Below are 13,960 nucleotides of genomic sequence, written 5' to 3' on the forward strand. Positions count from 1 at the left end.
CATTCGACGCCAAACACATGTCAACATATCCCTAACATGTTCATTACAAGATCAATTCACAATAGCGCAGTTATTTGTGTGTTAAGTACTTTCAACTGATAATTCTCCAGACCACTCGTCAAATACCATCATTCACCGTTAGATGGCGCTGTCCCCATTTATGCAGTAATTTAACCGTTACATACCGTTGCACATGCATATTATTTTAAAATATATTAGTGAGGACATATACATACATTTTTAACATAAAATAATATGTTGATTAAAAAAAACATAAATAAGCCTGTTAGAATGTGTGCGTGTTTCTGCATTCTCTAAATGATACACTAGATGGCAGAATTGCACCGACTCGAAAAGGATTGCGACTAGTGACAGATTTAGTAATTTTGACAAACATGTCATGAAAAATATTTCAAACAGTCAAGAAACCTAATGTAAAATGAATAATTTTATAACCTAACCTTTTATTATATAATATGACATGGGTTGAGTTTATATTGTTTTACACGTTTTTTTAAAAAAAAAATTTGCATTTGTCAATTGCTTGAAAAATCCCATGTCCCCTTCAGCTGGTACACCACTTCAGTTGACAGTTACGGTTATTTATGTGTTTATTTTTTAATAATTTTGTATTCTCAGGTCAAGCATTTGTTCACGGCCTAACAAGTGTGCAAAAATCAAAACAAAATAAATAATTAATAATTAAAATTATTTAAATTATAATGTTTGTCCCTTGATTTCATGTCATTGATGTCAAACCTGCATTTGCAAATACAGAAAGAACTTCCAAGGTCAAATTTAAAAGGAAATGTTATTTTCCGTTCTCCAGTTTTTTCACCCGCATCTGTGTTTATTCTTAGTGGGTGAAGTAATACATTTGTTGCAATTGTCAAAAAACATGTGGCTCTATAGTATCAATACTTCACAGAGTTGAGAAGAGTCTTTTTTTTTTACAGCACCTCACCTGAGCATGTAAATGACATGAAGTTATGGTCCGAGGTTAGTTAGGTTCATAATCAAATGTGTCCGCCTGTGAAAATGAGTCCGCATCTGACGTTATAGCGATTCCTAGCAATTCCATTGGCTCATTGTTCTTTTAAATGTATCATGAAATGGAGAATCTAATTTTCCTTGATATTTAGACATGTAAGAATTAACTGTAGGCCTACTATAAAAACATACTGTACATTTCAGAACTCAAACATTGGCCAGCAGGTCAAGAGAGCAGGCGTGGCTAACTATTCCTAACGTAACACCTAAGGGAGCCCATCTGAACTATTTTGGATTATTTTGTATATGAACATGAACTACACAGTACTCTCGCCATTTTTAAAAGACGTGGTGTCAAGTTACAACTCTGAAAGGGAGAAGTCATTCAGCTGCTGTGATGGGACGTGCTCTTTCGCCCATTTGCGCTATTTTAAAATTTTTGGTGTATGTAAACATTGGACGTCTTTGATGATGGACATCTTTTAACAATCGACGTCTTTTCGACGTCATTCTGTATAAAACCTTTTTTTTCTTCTTTTTTTTTTATGTGGCAGCCGAAATATCCAGCCTAACTTGGCTGCAGTCTTCCGATTGAGAAGCTCCCACCATATTGAAAAAGCTATTAGATACAATTTGAACTATATCATTTTTTTTACATGGTTCATTTAATGCAGGGGTGGTGGACGTCAGGCCTCAGGGCCGTATAAGGCCAGCGAGACCATTTTACCCCGGCCCTCGAGGCCATTTGAGAAATAATTTGGAAAACAAAAAATGACCTTGATTCAATTAACCTGAAAATAAATTCCTTTCAAATAATGTTTAAAACTGATTTAAAATGATAACAACACAAAATATCGTATAATAGAAAGACCTTTTAGTGTTTTTGTTGTGTGAGCACGTAACGGATTGTGCACATTAATTTCATCCCACAATCAGAAATTGCAAGCAATTGTATGGCCCGTGAATAATTTCGTAAATACTCAAATGGCCCTTAATGGAAAAAAGGTCCCCCACCCTGATTTAATGTGTCATTGGTGTTACATTGTTTAATGTTCATGTGAAAGATTTTTATTGAAAAAAATATATATATATATTGTATGATTTCATGATTTTAGTCAGATCAGTGGTGTATGTTTTTTGATGATATTGACACAAGAAATTATTGTCACCATGTCTAGAAAATGTCAACTTTGTTGCTAGAAGAAATATAAAATTGTGTAATCATGTAATCTTGTCACTCAACCCCCAAACGTCCCCCACAGTTGTGTCTCATTATGCAATTATAAACAAGTTAATATTAAACCACATGAGATCATATAATACAAGCAGTAAGAGTGGCACAGATAAGGGAGATGCTTGCATCCTGTTTGGGTCAGAAATAGTTTTGTTGCCTGGTGTTATTACAGTAACTACAGCTGCAATTCCACTGCAAGTGACACACATCACAGTTTGAAACTGTTCACTGAATTGTCACAGTTTGACCACCCAGCCATTCTGCGGCTGTAAGTGCAGCACTCCATGCTGGAAGAACAATAATAACTAGACAGTTACATTGTGTGCAGAAAATGTGAGTGGTGTTTGCCAGTGCAAAACTTGACGAGACCGTAATTTCACTCTATATGGTGTTGTGATTCTAAAGACCCCCCATGTCTGTGCCATATTCTGGTGCTGCAATATACTGTAGCTGGGAACCACAGGGGCAGTTGTGGTTGGTTGCTAATGTGTAGTTGGCCTTAGTCAACAGAGCCCACCAGCAAGTCTGTGTGAAATAGACCCTTTTCACATTTCTGGGTTTGGAAACCAGATGCAGGTTACATTTTATAGCACTGAATGGGAGACCATTGCAGATATCATATTATCAGTGTGCAACGAGTTGCATACCAAAGTTTTGTCTATAAGTAGAAAAATAGTAAACCAGCACAATAGTAAAGGTGTTGCTTTGCTAAAGCAAACACAAACACTACCTACTGCATTTTACATTTTTAAATAAAATGTGAATGGTTGCTACACTGTTTATGTGTTACCATGTAGTTGCTATTGTGCTGCTACTTGAAAGGATGTTGTAGATGGTTCATAAGGCATTGATAAGTGGTTGGTAGGATGTTCTGTGTGATTGCTAGAACATTTCTAGGAAGGAGATCCAGTAGGGGGTTGCTAGGGTGCTACTACTATGCTGCTATATCTTTGTGGATGGTCACTAGGGCATTGCTAGGCGGTTTATATACATATGCTGGGAGTGTTCTGGGCAGTTTCTATGGTATTTTAAATGGTTGCTAGGGTGTTCTGGGTGGTTGCTTGTGTGTTTTGGATGGTTGCTAGGGTGTTCTGTGTGGTTCCTACAGTGTTCTGGGTGGTTGCCAGTTTGTTACAATACAGATACTTATAGTCCCCTCTCATATGGCAAGCACTGATGACATTTATTCCAATCGTGACTATCTTTTTCAATTGTACTATTTCTTATTGATAATATACTGGTATTTATTAATTAGTTTTTATTCCAATAGTGACTAGTATCTATTCCAGTTTACTGTACTTGTACTTATTTATTAGATATTAGTACATTTTAAGACAGTACTTTTTTTTAATTATTAGTAACAGTTCTCATCTCACCTCTGCTCGACAAGCCGCATGACTCATGTCTGTAGCTCAAATTGCACGAGTTCTGTTTGTGCTATGGCGAGTTGTGTCTGCATGTGTGAGCTCTGTGCCTGCATGGTGGCAGTGTTGTGCTGAAAACACAAGTGTGTGACATCCCTTCACTTCAGTTCTGCAATCTCACAGCATGGTGGCTTCTCTTGTGTTAGATCTTCTGTGATCAAGAGAGGGCATTGGCATTTCACTCAGAAGTCAGAAGTTGCACATGGAAGTTTCCTGGTTTCCTCTTTCAGATGATAGCCAGTTTTTATATGCGTCAATGGGCTATCAAATAAATTCAGTCCAGGATTTGTCATTTGTCAGTGCAGCAGAATATAAAGTGTTGCTGCATTTGGGGATTTTGAATCTTTGGTCTTCAATGTATAGGCTACCGCCAGTGGGGATTATTAGCACCACAGATTTGTGCTGGAGTTTTAAATTCTCTACTTTAGAAGATATAACAACACGCTAGAGAAAAAGCCACCTCCCTTTAGCCCTTCTTATCCCATGCTCTTTCGGTGAATGCGGATCACAGGAAGATGTATTTTATTAATGACACGTCCTTAACTCAAAATGACGTGAGTAAAAATAAATAAATATGTAAATCCCATAAATAATGTAAATAATTTTTTAATTGCTTTGTCCATGCATCTTTCTGCCATTGCATAAGGAGAACCGCAAAGACTCTACAAACATTGATGTGATTTGATTAGACAGATAGTCTTCTTACTTGAAGAGGTGTAAAAACACTTCACACGATTTGCCTGTTCAAATCTTGCCGCAACAATGCTGGGGTGTTGGTGTTTTGTTAATGAGGAGTTGTTTTTAGTATGTTAATATGCATTGTAAAAGGTTCTGGGTGCAGTGTAGTAACTAGGATCTTACTTACTGACCTCAAAGCACTTGTTGGGGCCCCCAGCCCGCGCAGACTGTCCTCCTTTTTACGGGCTCACCTTTACCCCCCCGGCTCAGTTATTGCCTGTAGTTACCATTAACTTTTGGCTCACCGGCCACTATGAGCTGTTCTAAAGTCATTAGCCACTCAATATTTAGACTATGGCCATAATCCCCTGTCCCACAAAGTGATAAAGGTAACTGGAGACTGTAACTGCATGCATTTGTTTGGGCATTTTATTTGAATGATGTAAGTTTAGCAGGAGTCCACAAGTTGTAATTCTGACTTTAAGATGCATTCCATTGCACTTTTCCTAGTAGGAAGTTGTAAAATCCGACTTTCCGAGTTGAATAGATCACAGCACTACTTTTCAAAACTTGACCCGACACTAAATGCTCAAGCAGCATAATTTACACATAGAAAACTCCTGATGTTGCTATAACAATGCAAAAAGCACTTACCAATTTACTTGAAGTGAAAATCAGTCCTCCTTTCCTGCTTAATAAATTAAACAATCACACGGTCATGCAGAACATCTCATGTTTTTAAATCTGACCACACAGAGAAATGCCAGTTTCGGAGTTTGTAGTTATTTACATGATCTTCTTCCGTATTATTTGAACTTTAATAACGCTATAACGCATTAAATATAACTGCATTTAAGATGTAACGTGGGGGTGTTTCCTTTAAAGTCTCTCGACACTTAAGGTTTGCTTCAGCGGAGCAGCAGCTCCAGCTCCACTTATTCCACAACGAGAGTGCTTCTGTATGTACTTATTTTGTATTATTCCCTCATACTTTGCTATCTACATCACCTGAAGCTGTTTGGAAAGTTTAGAGTGCATCTGGACTGTGAGCTGTGTAATTCTTCCTCTCCTCAGTCAGATGCGAACTGCAGTTCAAAGATCAAGTTTTGAACAGAGATTAAACAACTATTCAACAACAAAAACATTTGCCGACAATTTTTCCGGTTGTCGACGTTGTCGATAACATTGACTAATCGTTTCAGCCCTAGTCTACACTCAATTATTGTGTATCACTTTTCACAATACACTTTGTTTAAAAGCAGCTTTATAGAAAAGCATGCCTTAATGTCTGAGAACCCCAGTGATCAAGCTGAAGTGACTGTAGCAAGGAAAAAACTTATTTCAGTGTTATTTAGTGGTGAAAAAAAACCTTTTACGATATATGTACATAATCCAATATTTTTTTGCGGCTTGAGCAAAAATCAATCAGCACTCCTAATTTTTCACTTTGCATGTAAACTTTACCAGCATATTTACTTATAACATATGCACAAGTGTGCTCATACCCGTTTATATTTTGACATCAAAACCAAAGTGTCGCAGGTTTCTTTCATTATCAGATTTTGGAATAAGCTTGTTTGTTGTTACTTACGAGCGTCTTGCTCAGTATCATGCTTCGGTTGTTAAATGCAACTTTGCTGCTGCTGTGATTCTGCATCATAAATCCACCGATTTTCGCTGTGATGTCGGCGTAAATTAAACAACATGTTTGATGTGATGTATCACTGGGACATGACACCATTGTTTGGCAAATTCAACAAGTTGTTACACTACAGTCTACTTGGCGTTTGCCATCAATCTTCTCACCTATGTACTGTAGATATGTTGCTCTGTTTTTCCTGTGAGCGCTTAGCGTCCCCTCAACTCAGAGGAGCTTGTTTCAGAGCTCTCATTGTTGCGCTGCTTGGTTTTAATTTCACTATAATCAGTTACAATATAGTTTGTTTATGTATCGTACGATACATACTCTATGGTATTTTATAGTGAGCCTCGTATCGTAAAATACAATATAACACAAAACATTTTTTTACACCCCTAATATATGTATAATTAAAAAAAAAAAAGCATATAAACGGTTTCCTTTTTAAATTAAGTTTAATTTTCTGAAGTATAAGGCTTAGATATTTTTACTGCAAAACAAGACATAAATACTTGATTAGGAAAATTATTTTTGCCATTTTATGCTTTCAAAGCTAATAGACATGGACTAAAAGCCACAGAAGTTCAATTTTACATTTATGTATTTGGCAGACACTTTTATCCAAAGCGACTTACAGTGATCTTATTACAGGGACAATCCCCCAGAGCAACCTGGAGTTAAGTGCCTTGCTCAAGGACACGATGGTGGTGGCCATGGGGATCGAACCAGTGACGTTCTAATTAAAAGTTATGTGCTTTAGCCCACTACGCCACCACCACCACTCTATTCACTCTTCAACCTAACAAAGCCTTAGCATCCATACAGACTGTGGTTTAACTACAGGCAGTGCATAGTTTGCAGTTGCACTGGGGACCGGGAGTAAAGGGGGCCCATGACGCTTCAGGGGGACGCCCCTAAGGATAGCAAAAACAGTCGAGGGGAATGGACAGTAACTCATAATATTCCTCACGTGCAACTTCAGTCCTTCACTGTCATAGGTCATGAAGAGCTAACGAATCTTATCGAAACATCAAAAGCCACAACAAGTATGTTAGATCCAACTAAGCTCTTAAAAGAGGTATTCCCTGTAATCTCAGAACCTCTTCTTAATATTACTATCTCCTCACTATCCTTACATGCCCCAAGAAACTTTAAAATGGCAGTTATCAAACCACTTATTAAGATGCCACAAATTGTTCCTGGAGAATTGGCCAATATATAGACCAATTTCAAATCTCCTCTTTATCTTGAAAATACTAGAAAAGGTAGTGTCCTCCCAACTATGTTCATTTCTACAGAGAAATAGTATTTATGAACAATTTCAGTCAGCATTTAGGCCCCATCACAGTACAGAGACTGCACTTATCAGAGTTACAACTGACTTGCTGTTATCATCTGATCATGGCTGCATTTCACTTCTAGTGCTTTTAGATCTTAGTGCTGCCTTCGACACCATCATGACATTCTCTTGAATAGACTTGAGAATTACAGGTGAAACTCGAAAAATTAGAATATCGTGCAAAAGTTCATTAATTTCAGTAATTCAACTTAAAAGGTGAAACTAATATATTATATAGACTCATTACAAGCAAAGTAAGATATTTCAAGCCTTTATTTGATATAATTTTTGATCAGATTTTGGCTTACAGCTTTATGAAAACCCCAAATTCAGAATCTCAGAAAATTAGAATATTACATGAAATCAATAAAAAAAGGATTTTAAATACAGAAATGTCAGCCCTCTGAAAAGTATAATCATGCATATGTACTCAGTACTTGGTTTGGGCCCCTTTTGCATTAATTACTGCCTCAATGTGGCGTGGCATGGATGCTATCAGCCTGTGGCACTGCTGAGGTGTTATGGAAGACCAAGATGCTTCAATAGCGGCCTTCAGCTCTTCTGCATTGTTTGGTCTCATGTCTCTCATCTTTCTCTTGGCAATGCCCCATAGATTCTCTATGGGGTTCAGGTCAGGCGAGTTTGCTGGCCAATCAAGCACAGTAATACCATGGTCATTGAACCAGGTTTTGGTACTTTTGGCAGTGTGGGCAGGTGCCAAGTCCTGCTGGAAAATGAAGTCAGCATCTCCATAAAGCTTGTCTGCTGAAGGAAGCATGAAGTGCTCTAAAATGTCCCGGTAGATGGCTGCGTTGACTCTGGACTTAATAAAGCACAGTGGACCAACACCAGCCGATGACATGGCTCCCCAAACCAACACAGACTGTGGAAACTTCACACTGGACTTCAAGCATCTTGGATTGTGTGCCTCTCCATTCTTCCTCCAGACTCTGGGACCTTGGTTTCCAAATGAGATGCAAAATTTGCTCTCATCAGAAAAGAGAACTTTGGACCACTGAGCAACAGACCAGTTCTTTTTTCTTTAGCCCAGGTAAGACGCTTCTGACGTTGTTTGTTGTTCAGGAGCGGCTTGACAAGAGGAATACGACATTTGAAGCCTCAGTCCACTCCTTGTGAAGCTCCCCCACACATTTGAATTTGAATGGCCTTTTCCTGACAATCCTCTCCAGGCTACGGTCATCCCTGCTGCTTTTTCTTCCACACTTTTCCCTTCCACTTAACTTTCTATTAATGTGCTTTGATACAGCACTTTGAGAACATCCAACTTCTTTTGCAATTACCTTTTGAGGCTTTCCCTCCTTGTGGAGGGTGTCAATGACGGTTTTCTGCACAACTGTCAGGTCAGCAGTCTTCCCCATGATTGTGAATTCAACTGAACCAGACTGAGAGACCATTTAAAGGCTCAGGAACCCTTTGCAGGTGTTTAGCTGATTAGAGTGTGACACTTTGAGCCTACAATACTGAACCTTTTCACAATATTCTAATTTTCTGAGATTCTAAATTTGGGGTTTTCATAAGCTGTAAGCCATAATCATCAAAAATTATATCAAATAAAGGCTTGAAATATCTTACTTTGCTTGTAATGAGTCTATATAATATATTAGTTTCACCTTTTAAGTTGAATTACTGAAATTAATGAACGTTTGCACGATATTCTAATTTTTCGAGTTTCACCTGTATGTTGGCATTTGTGGACTTGCATTAGCATGGTTTAGATCCTATTTAGCAGACCACTAACACGTTGTCTGTGTAAACGAGGAATTGTCAAATCAAACAAAAGTTAAGTATGGAGTGCCATAGGGATCAGTTTTAAGGCCTCTGATTTTCTCCTTATACATGCTTCCCCTGGGAGATATTATTAGGAATAGTGGAATAAGTTTCCACTGTTATATCGATGATACCCAAATGTATATTTCTTCGAAACCCAACGAAATTTCACAATTCTCCAAATTAGCAGAGTGTATCAATGAAATCAAAGATTGGATGGCCAGAAATGTATTCTACTCAATTCCAACAAAACAGAGGTATTAGCTAATTTAGTCTTCACCACCACACAATTAGGACGCTTTAGTTAGGTCTGCCTGAACCTGAAAACTGAAACCATAGATCATGATCTATAACTCTGCAAATAATTGAATGGTATACGCTAATATAATTCTATTTACAGTATTTCCATGTCTCATCCTCAGGACTCCTATCCTGAGGTCACCAGTACCGGCCGAATCCAGCAGCATTCATACATGTTATTGAACACCACTGCTACGTGTCTCTGATTGATGACAACAAAATACAGCCAGACATTACTTCAGTCTATTACGATGGATTTTAGAGGATGAACTGAGGCCAACTCCAACCATAAGACATGGGATAATTCATATGCAATTGCCTGAATTATTATAATAATTAAGGGGCAGTGGTGGCTCAGTGGTTGAGGCTCAGGGTTACTGACCAGAAGGTTGTGGGTTCAAGCCCCAGCACCACCAAGATGCCACTGTTGGACCCTTGAGCAAGGCACTTAACTCCAAGTTGCTTTGGGGGGATTGTCCCTGTAATAAGTGCACTGTAAGTCACTTTGGATAAAAGCGTCTGCCAAATGCATAAATGTAAATTACTTATTTTTATACACACTTCATAATCATATTAAATCAAACTACACAATGATGACTCTAAGACTTAGTAGATATTACAATTCAATTTTCTGTTAATGCATGATTTTCTGTAAAGCTGCTTTGAACGGTGTGTGTTGTGTGCGCTATACAAATAAAAATGGCTTGACTTGATGCTCAGTTACACTGAGGTCTGGGTCTTGACTGAACCACTCGAGGATGTTAACCCTCTTAGTTAATCCACTCCAGTTTTTAATCCATGCCAGCTAGGCTTTTGCAGTGCTTTTTGGGTCACTGAAGATTAATCATTATCCAAGTCGCAGAATGAAGTACATTTCCCTTAAGTACTAAAATAGACAACTCCAGCTAATATTAACCATGCACTGTCAGTAAACGTTTTAGTAATTTCCATGGATGAGATGTAATTGCTAGATTATTTTACATCCAAAGAAACCAATGCACCAGTGTTAAAATACTTATATTTTACTTAGTCTTCGATCTTATGTTTAATAGTCTTATGTTCAGTATCCAGTATTTCCATTGTAAGGTATATTGTCACACTATGTGGAGTAAGGGGAACATGTCAATTAACAGCCTATTACAGTATATTTGGGGAAATCTCACAAAACCTGTCAAGAAACATATTACTCCAAAATACAAAGAAACAAATAATAAAACATAAATGAGCCCTGTTTTAAGGGCCATGAAGTATAACATTGTAATATAATAATACATTGTGACATTATTTCCATGCACACTTTTTTCCTCCAAATTCACAACACAAAAAAGAAAATCTTTCTGCAATGTAAACTAATATAATATATAAATTGTAAAGTATTTATACATCATAGTTGTACTCCATTGATATAGTACTACGAAATTGGGAATCATCATTTAAACAAAGGGAATAGAAAAGTTAAACGTCTGGATGTGTTACAGTAATGGAATTGTGGGGTAAAATGTGCGTAAATGTCCTTAAATAGTGTCACAATGCAAAAATTGGCCCTAAATATAGTCTGTATTTCTTTATGTAAAATTATAATTTTGTATTTAATTATTGTTTTCTTGATCGTTTTTTAAATTAATTTATTTATTTGTTTCTTTTACACAATTTAAAGATTAAAAAAAATGTCGAAACATAAAACAATTCATTATTTTTTATTAAATTAGTGACCTAGTGGTCTCAGACTTTGGACAAGGCTAGTCTCAAACATCCTGTTAATAGTGAGGGAATCTGATCTCAAGATACATCAGCAACTAGCATCTGGATATAATGTTATCATTTAAAACAACATTAACATCACTGCTGATTTGGATTCATTTGCAGTCATTATACGGGATGTAATGCTTTGGTTAACCGTGAAATGAAAATGTAAAAGTCTATTAATATTTCAAAACTGAGATTGGGTAAAATTGGATTTGGCGCATACTTAAATAATGCTCCGCCTGTGTCTAATGTAGTTTGCAATATTTGGCTGGTGACTATCTGCAAGTTTGTAATAGATTTGAGTCTGGAATTTAAAGGAATGTTCAATGCTTAATACAAGTTAAGAATTATGGCTAGCATTTGTAGCATATGTCAGTTTCCATAGAAAATCATTTGTATACTCGTCCCTCAGTTAAAAAACAAAAATCATGTATACAGTAATGCACTTACAATGGAAGTCTATGGGGAAAGGGATTCAATTGTAAAGAAATGTTAAATAACACACCGTTATGTAAGTAAGATTAAAACACTTTAAATATTGAGACTAGTGTGCTAAAATCGTAGGTTATTTTACATTTTTAAACTCTTGTTATGACCATGGAAAGCATCTAGGTTACTATTGTAACCTCTGTTTCCTGATGGAGTGAACGAGAGGTTGTGTCGAAGAAGTGACACTAGAGGTCTCTCTTGAGAGCCTTGTGCATCTATGAACTTGAGAAATGGCCAATGAGAAATTGGCAGACAGAATTTCCCACCCCGGACATACGGTATAAAGGGAGGGAAATGTCCATTCAGGATTTTGCACTGAAGAGCAGAGAATGAGGACCGGCCATAACAGTGGCTCGGTTCAACGTCGTGGCCGGGAGGACACAACGTCTCGTTCCCTCCATCAGGGAACGGAGGTTACAATAGTAAACTAGACGTTCCCGTCTGTCGCTCAATTCGACGTTGTGTTGAAGAAGCGACACTAGGGATCCATATTTAATCATGGCATGTGCTTAACCGTGTACGTGCGCTGATGATGCAGGTATGGGCAAGCAGTTGCATGCTAAAACGACAAGCTGCGTCAGACCGACTTCTCCAACGCCCCATAAAATCGTCATAAACCTTTTTAGGTTCCTGGAACCACAAAGGGGGTTTCTCTCTCTATGTTTCTCACATAGAGTGAAAGCGGCTGGGGCCATCTTAACGCTATCACACACATCGAGGAAGGCATTCTTTTCCAACTCCTATTCTTTTAGGGGGAAAAGACCCCGTGGAGACCACCACCTGCCCAGGCTGGGGGAGGTAAAGAGTGGCAAAATACGTCACATGGGTTTTCAGGCCACATTTGGAAATGGCACGGTGGTAGATCCTACCTGCTGTGAGGGAGGAATTGCTACAACATGGCGACCGGTGGGCAGCGGGGACTGCCCAAGGAAGACGCGGGTCCGATCGTAGGTGGGCCGTACCGTGGAAAATACACATAGGGGGATTAATCCACACAGGGACCCATCCTGTGAAGCACCTATTCCAGTAAAGAGTAGTTTCAGTACCTGTAATGGGTCTGGTCAGGGAATTCCTCCGCTGAATTCACAGACCAGAGGGCTAGGGAGGAGTCATCCAGGGAGCCGAGTTAGTGGGATCTCTTGGGATAAGAGCACACATGATTTCCTTTTTAGGAAGGAAAGCCTTGACCGCAATGTTGCCATGGTAAGGTTCTGTCAGGAGCAGAGAGAACTCGACCGCATCCAGGAACTACACAGGGGCAGAAGGGCATCTTTATAAAGACGCGTCCTGAAAAGGACGTTCAACGCCACTGTGTATTGCTCTTTTAGAGAAATAAACTCTTTTATTGAAAATATTCTCTTTTAGAAGCGCTGTCAAAGTGCCCAGGGGCAAAGCTGCACTGTTGTGCAGAGAAGGATAAAGACGCTGATAGATCCATCAGCAAACGCTCTTGGAGAGATGAGTGAACAGTAAGTGAATACAGCTCGCTGATCACACAACTGCTCGGCTGCGAAGGAAAAATCTGAATGGACAGATGCATTTCCCTCTATTTACTGTATACCCGTGTGTCCTGGGGCAGGACATGCAAGTTCTGTCTGCCAATTTCTCATTGGCCTTTTCTCAAGTTCAGAGATGTGCGAGGCTCTCAAGAGAGACCCCTAGTGTCACTTCTTCGACACAACGTCGAAGTGAGCGACAGACGGGGAACTGCAAACCGTGTAACTTTTTACATGATATCAGCATGTTTTTTATTTTATTTTTTATAAACGAGTGTCAGGAATGCTATCAATTGATCTTGTAATTTTTATTGAACTTTATTGAACATTCATTGAACTGATGTGTTTACTAATGTCAATATATACAACTTTATTCTAAAGTGATATAGTAAGGCAAATTACAATGGATGTGAATGGGACGATTGTCACATGGCATAAACATTATACGAGTTAACGTGATTTTAGTGTGATAAAATGTCTTACTAATGTTGGTAAACCAATAAGTTTATCACACTAAAATGAGGTTAACACATTTATGGTCTGGCTGGCCCATTCACTTCCATTGTAAGTGCCTCATTGTAACTGTGATTTTTCCTTCTTTTATAAATGTGTCAAAATACTTTTTTTGATAATCAATATTATGCTACAAATGCTGTCGCTTGGTCTTGACCTTGTATTGAGTCAGGGACATTCCTTTATGTCAAATGATTACGGTAAGGGATTAAAGCTTGGCAAAAAATAGACCATGTTTCTAAAAATATTGACCCCCCACAATGTTTTATAATTGAACATAGCAGTAACACTGATGTTATATTTATGTATATTATTCATATCCAC

The 13,960-nt window shown here is 38.1% G+C and overlaps 1 protein-coding gene across 2 annotated transcripts in view; it reads left to right on the forward strand.

Annotated features, from left to right (window-relative positions):
* Positions 1 to 13,960, forward strand: part of LOC127649790 (myosin light chain 1, cardiac muscle-like) — a 40,861-nt gene that overhangs the window by 19,099 nt on the left and 7,802 nt on the right. Inside the window, exon 7 of one of the 2 annotated variants that reach the window (XM_052135030.1) lies at positions 9,515 to 10,041. The exons of the other annotated variant lie outside the window; for it this stretch is intronic. The gene's annotated coding sequence lies outside the window, so the exon portion shown is untranslated. Of the gene's footprint in view, positions 1 to 9,514; positions 10,042 to 13,960 lie in introns of those variants that run through there. 2 annotated transcript variants of the gene reach the window in all.

Source organism: Xyrauchen texanus, chromosome 9 (genome assembly GCF_025860055.1).
Source record: "Xyrauchen texanus isolate HMW12.3.18 chromosome 9, RBS_HiC_50CHRs, whole genome shotgun sequence".
Lineage (NCBI taxonomy): Eukaryota > Metazoa > Chordata > Actinopteri > Cypriniformes > Catostomidae > Xyrauchen > Xyrauchen texanus.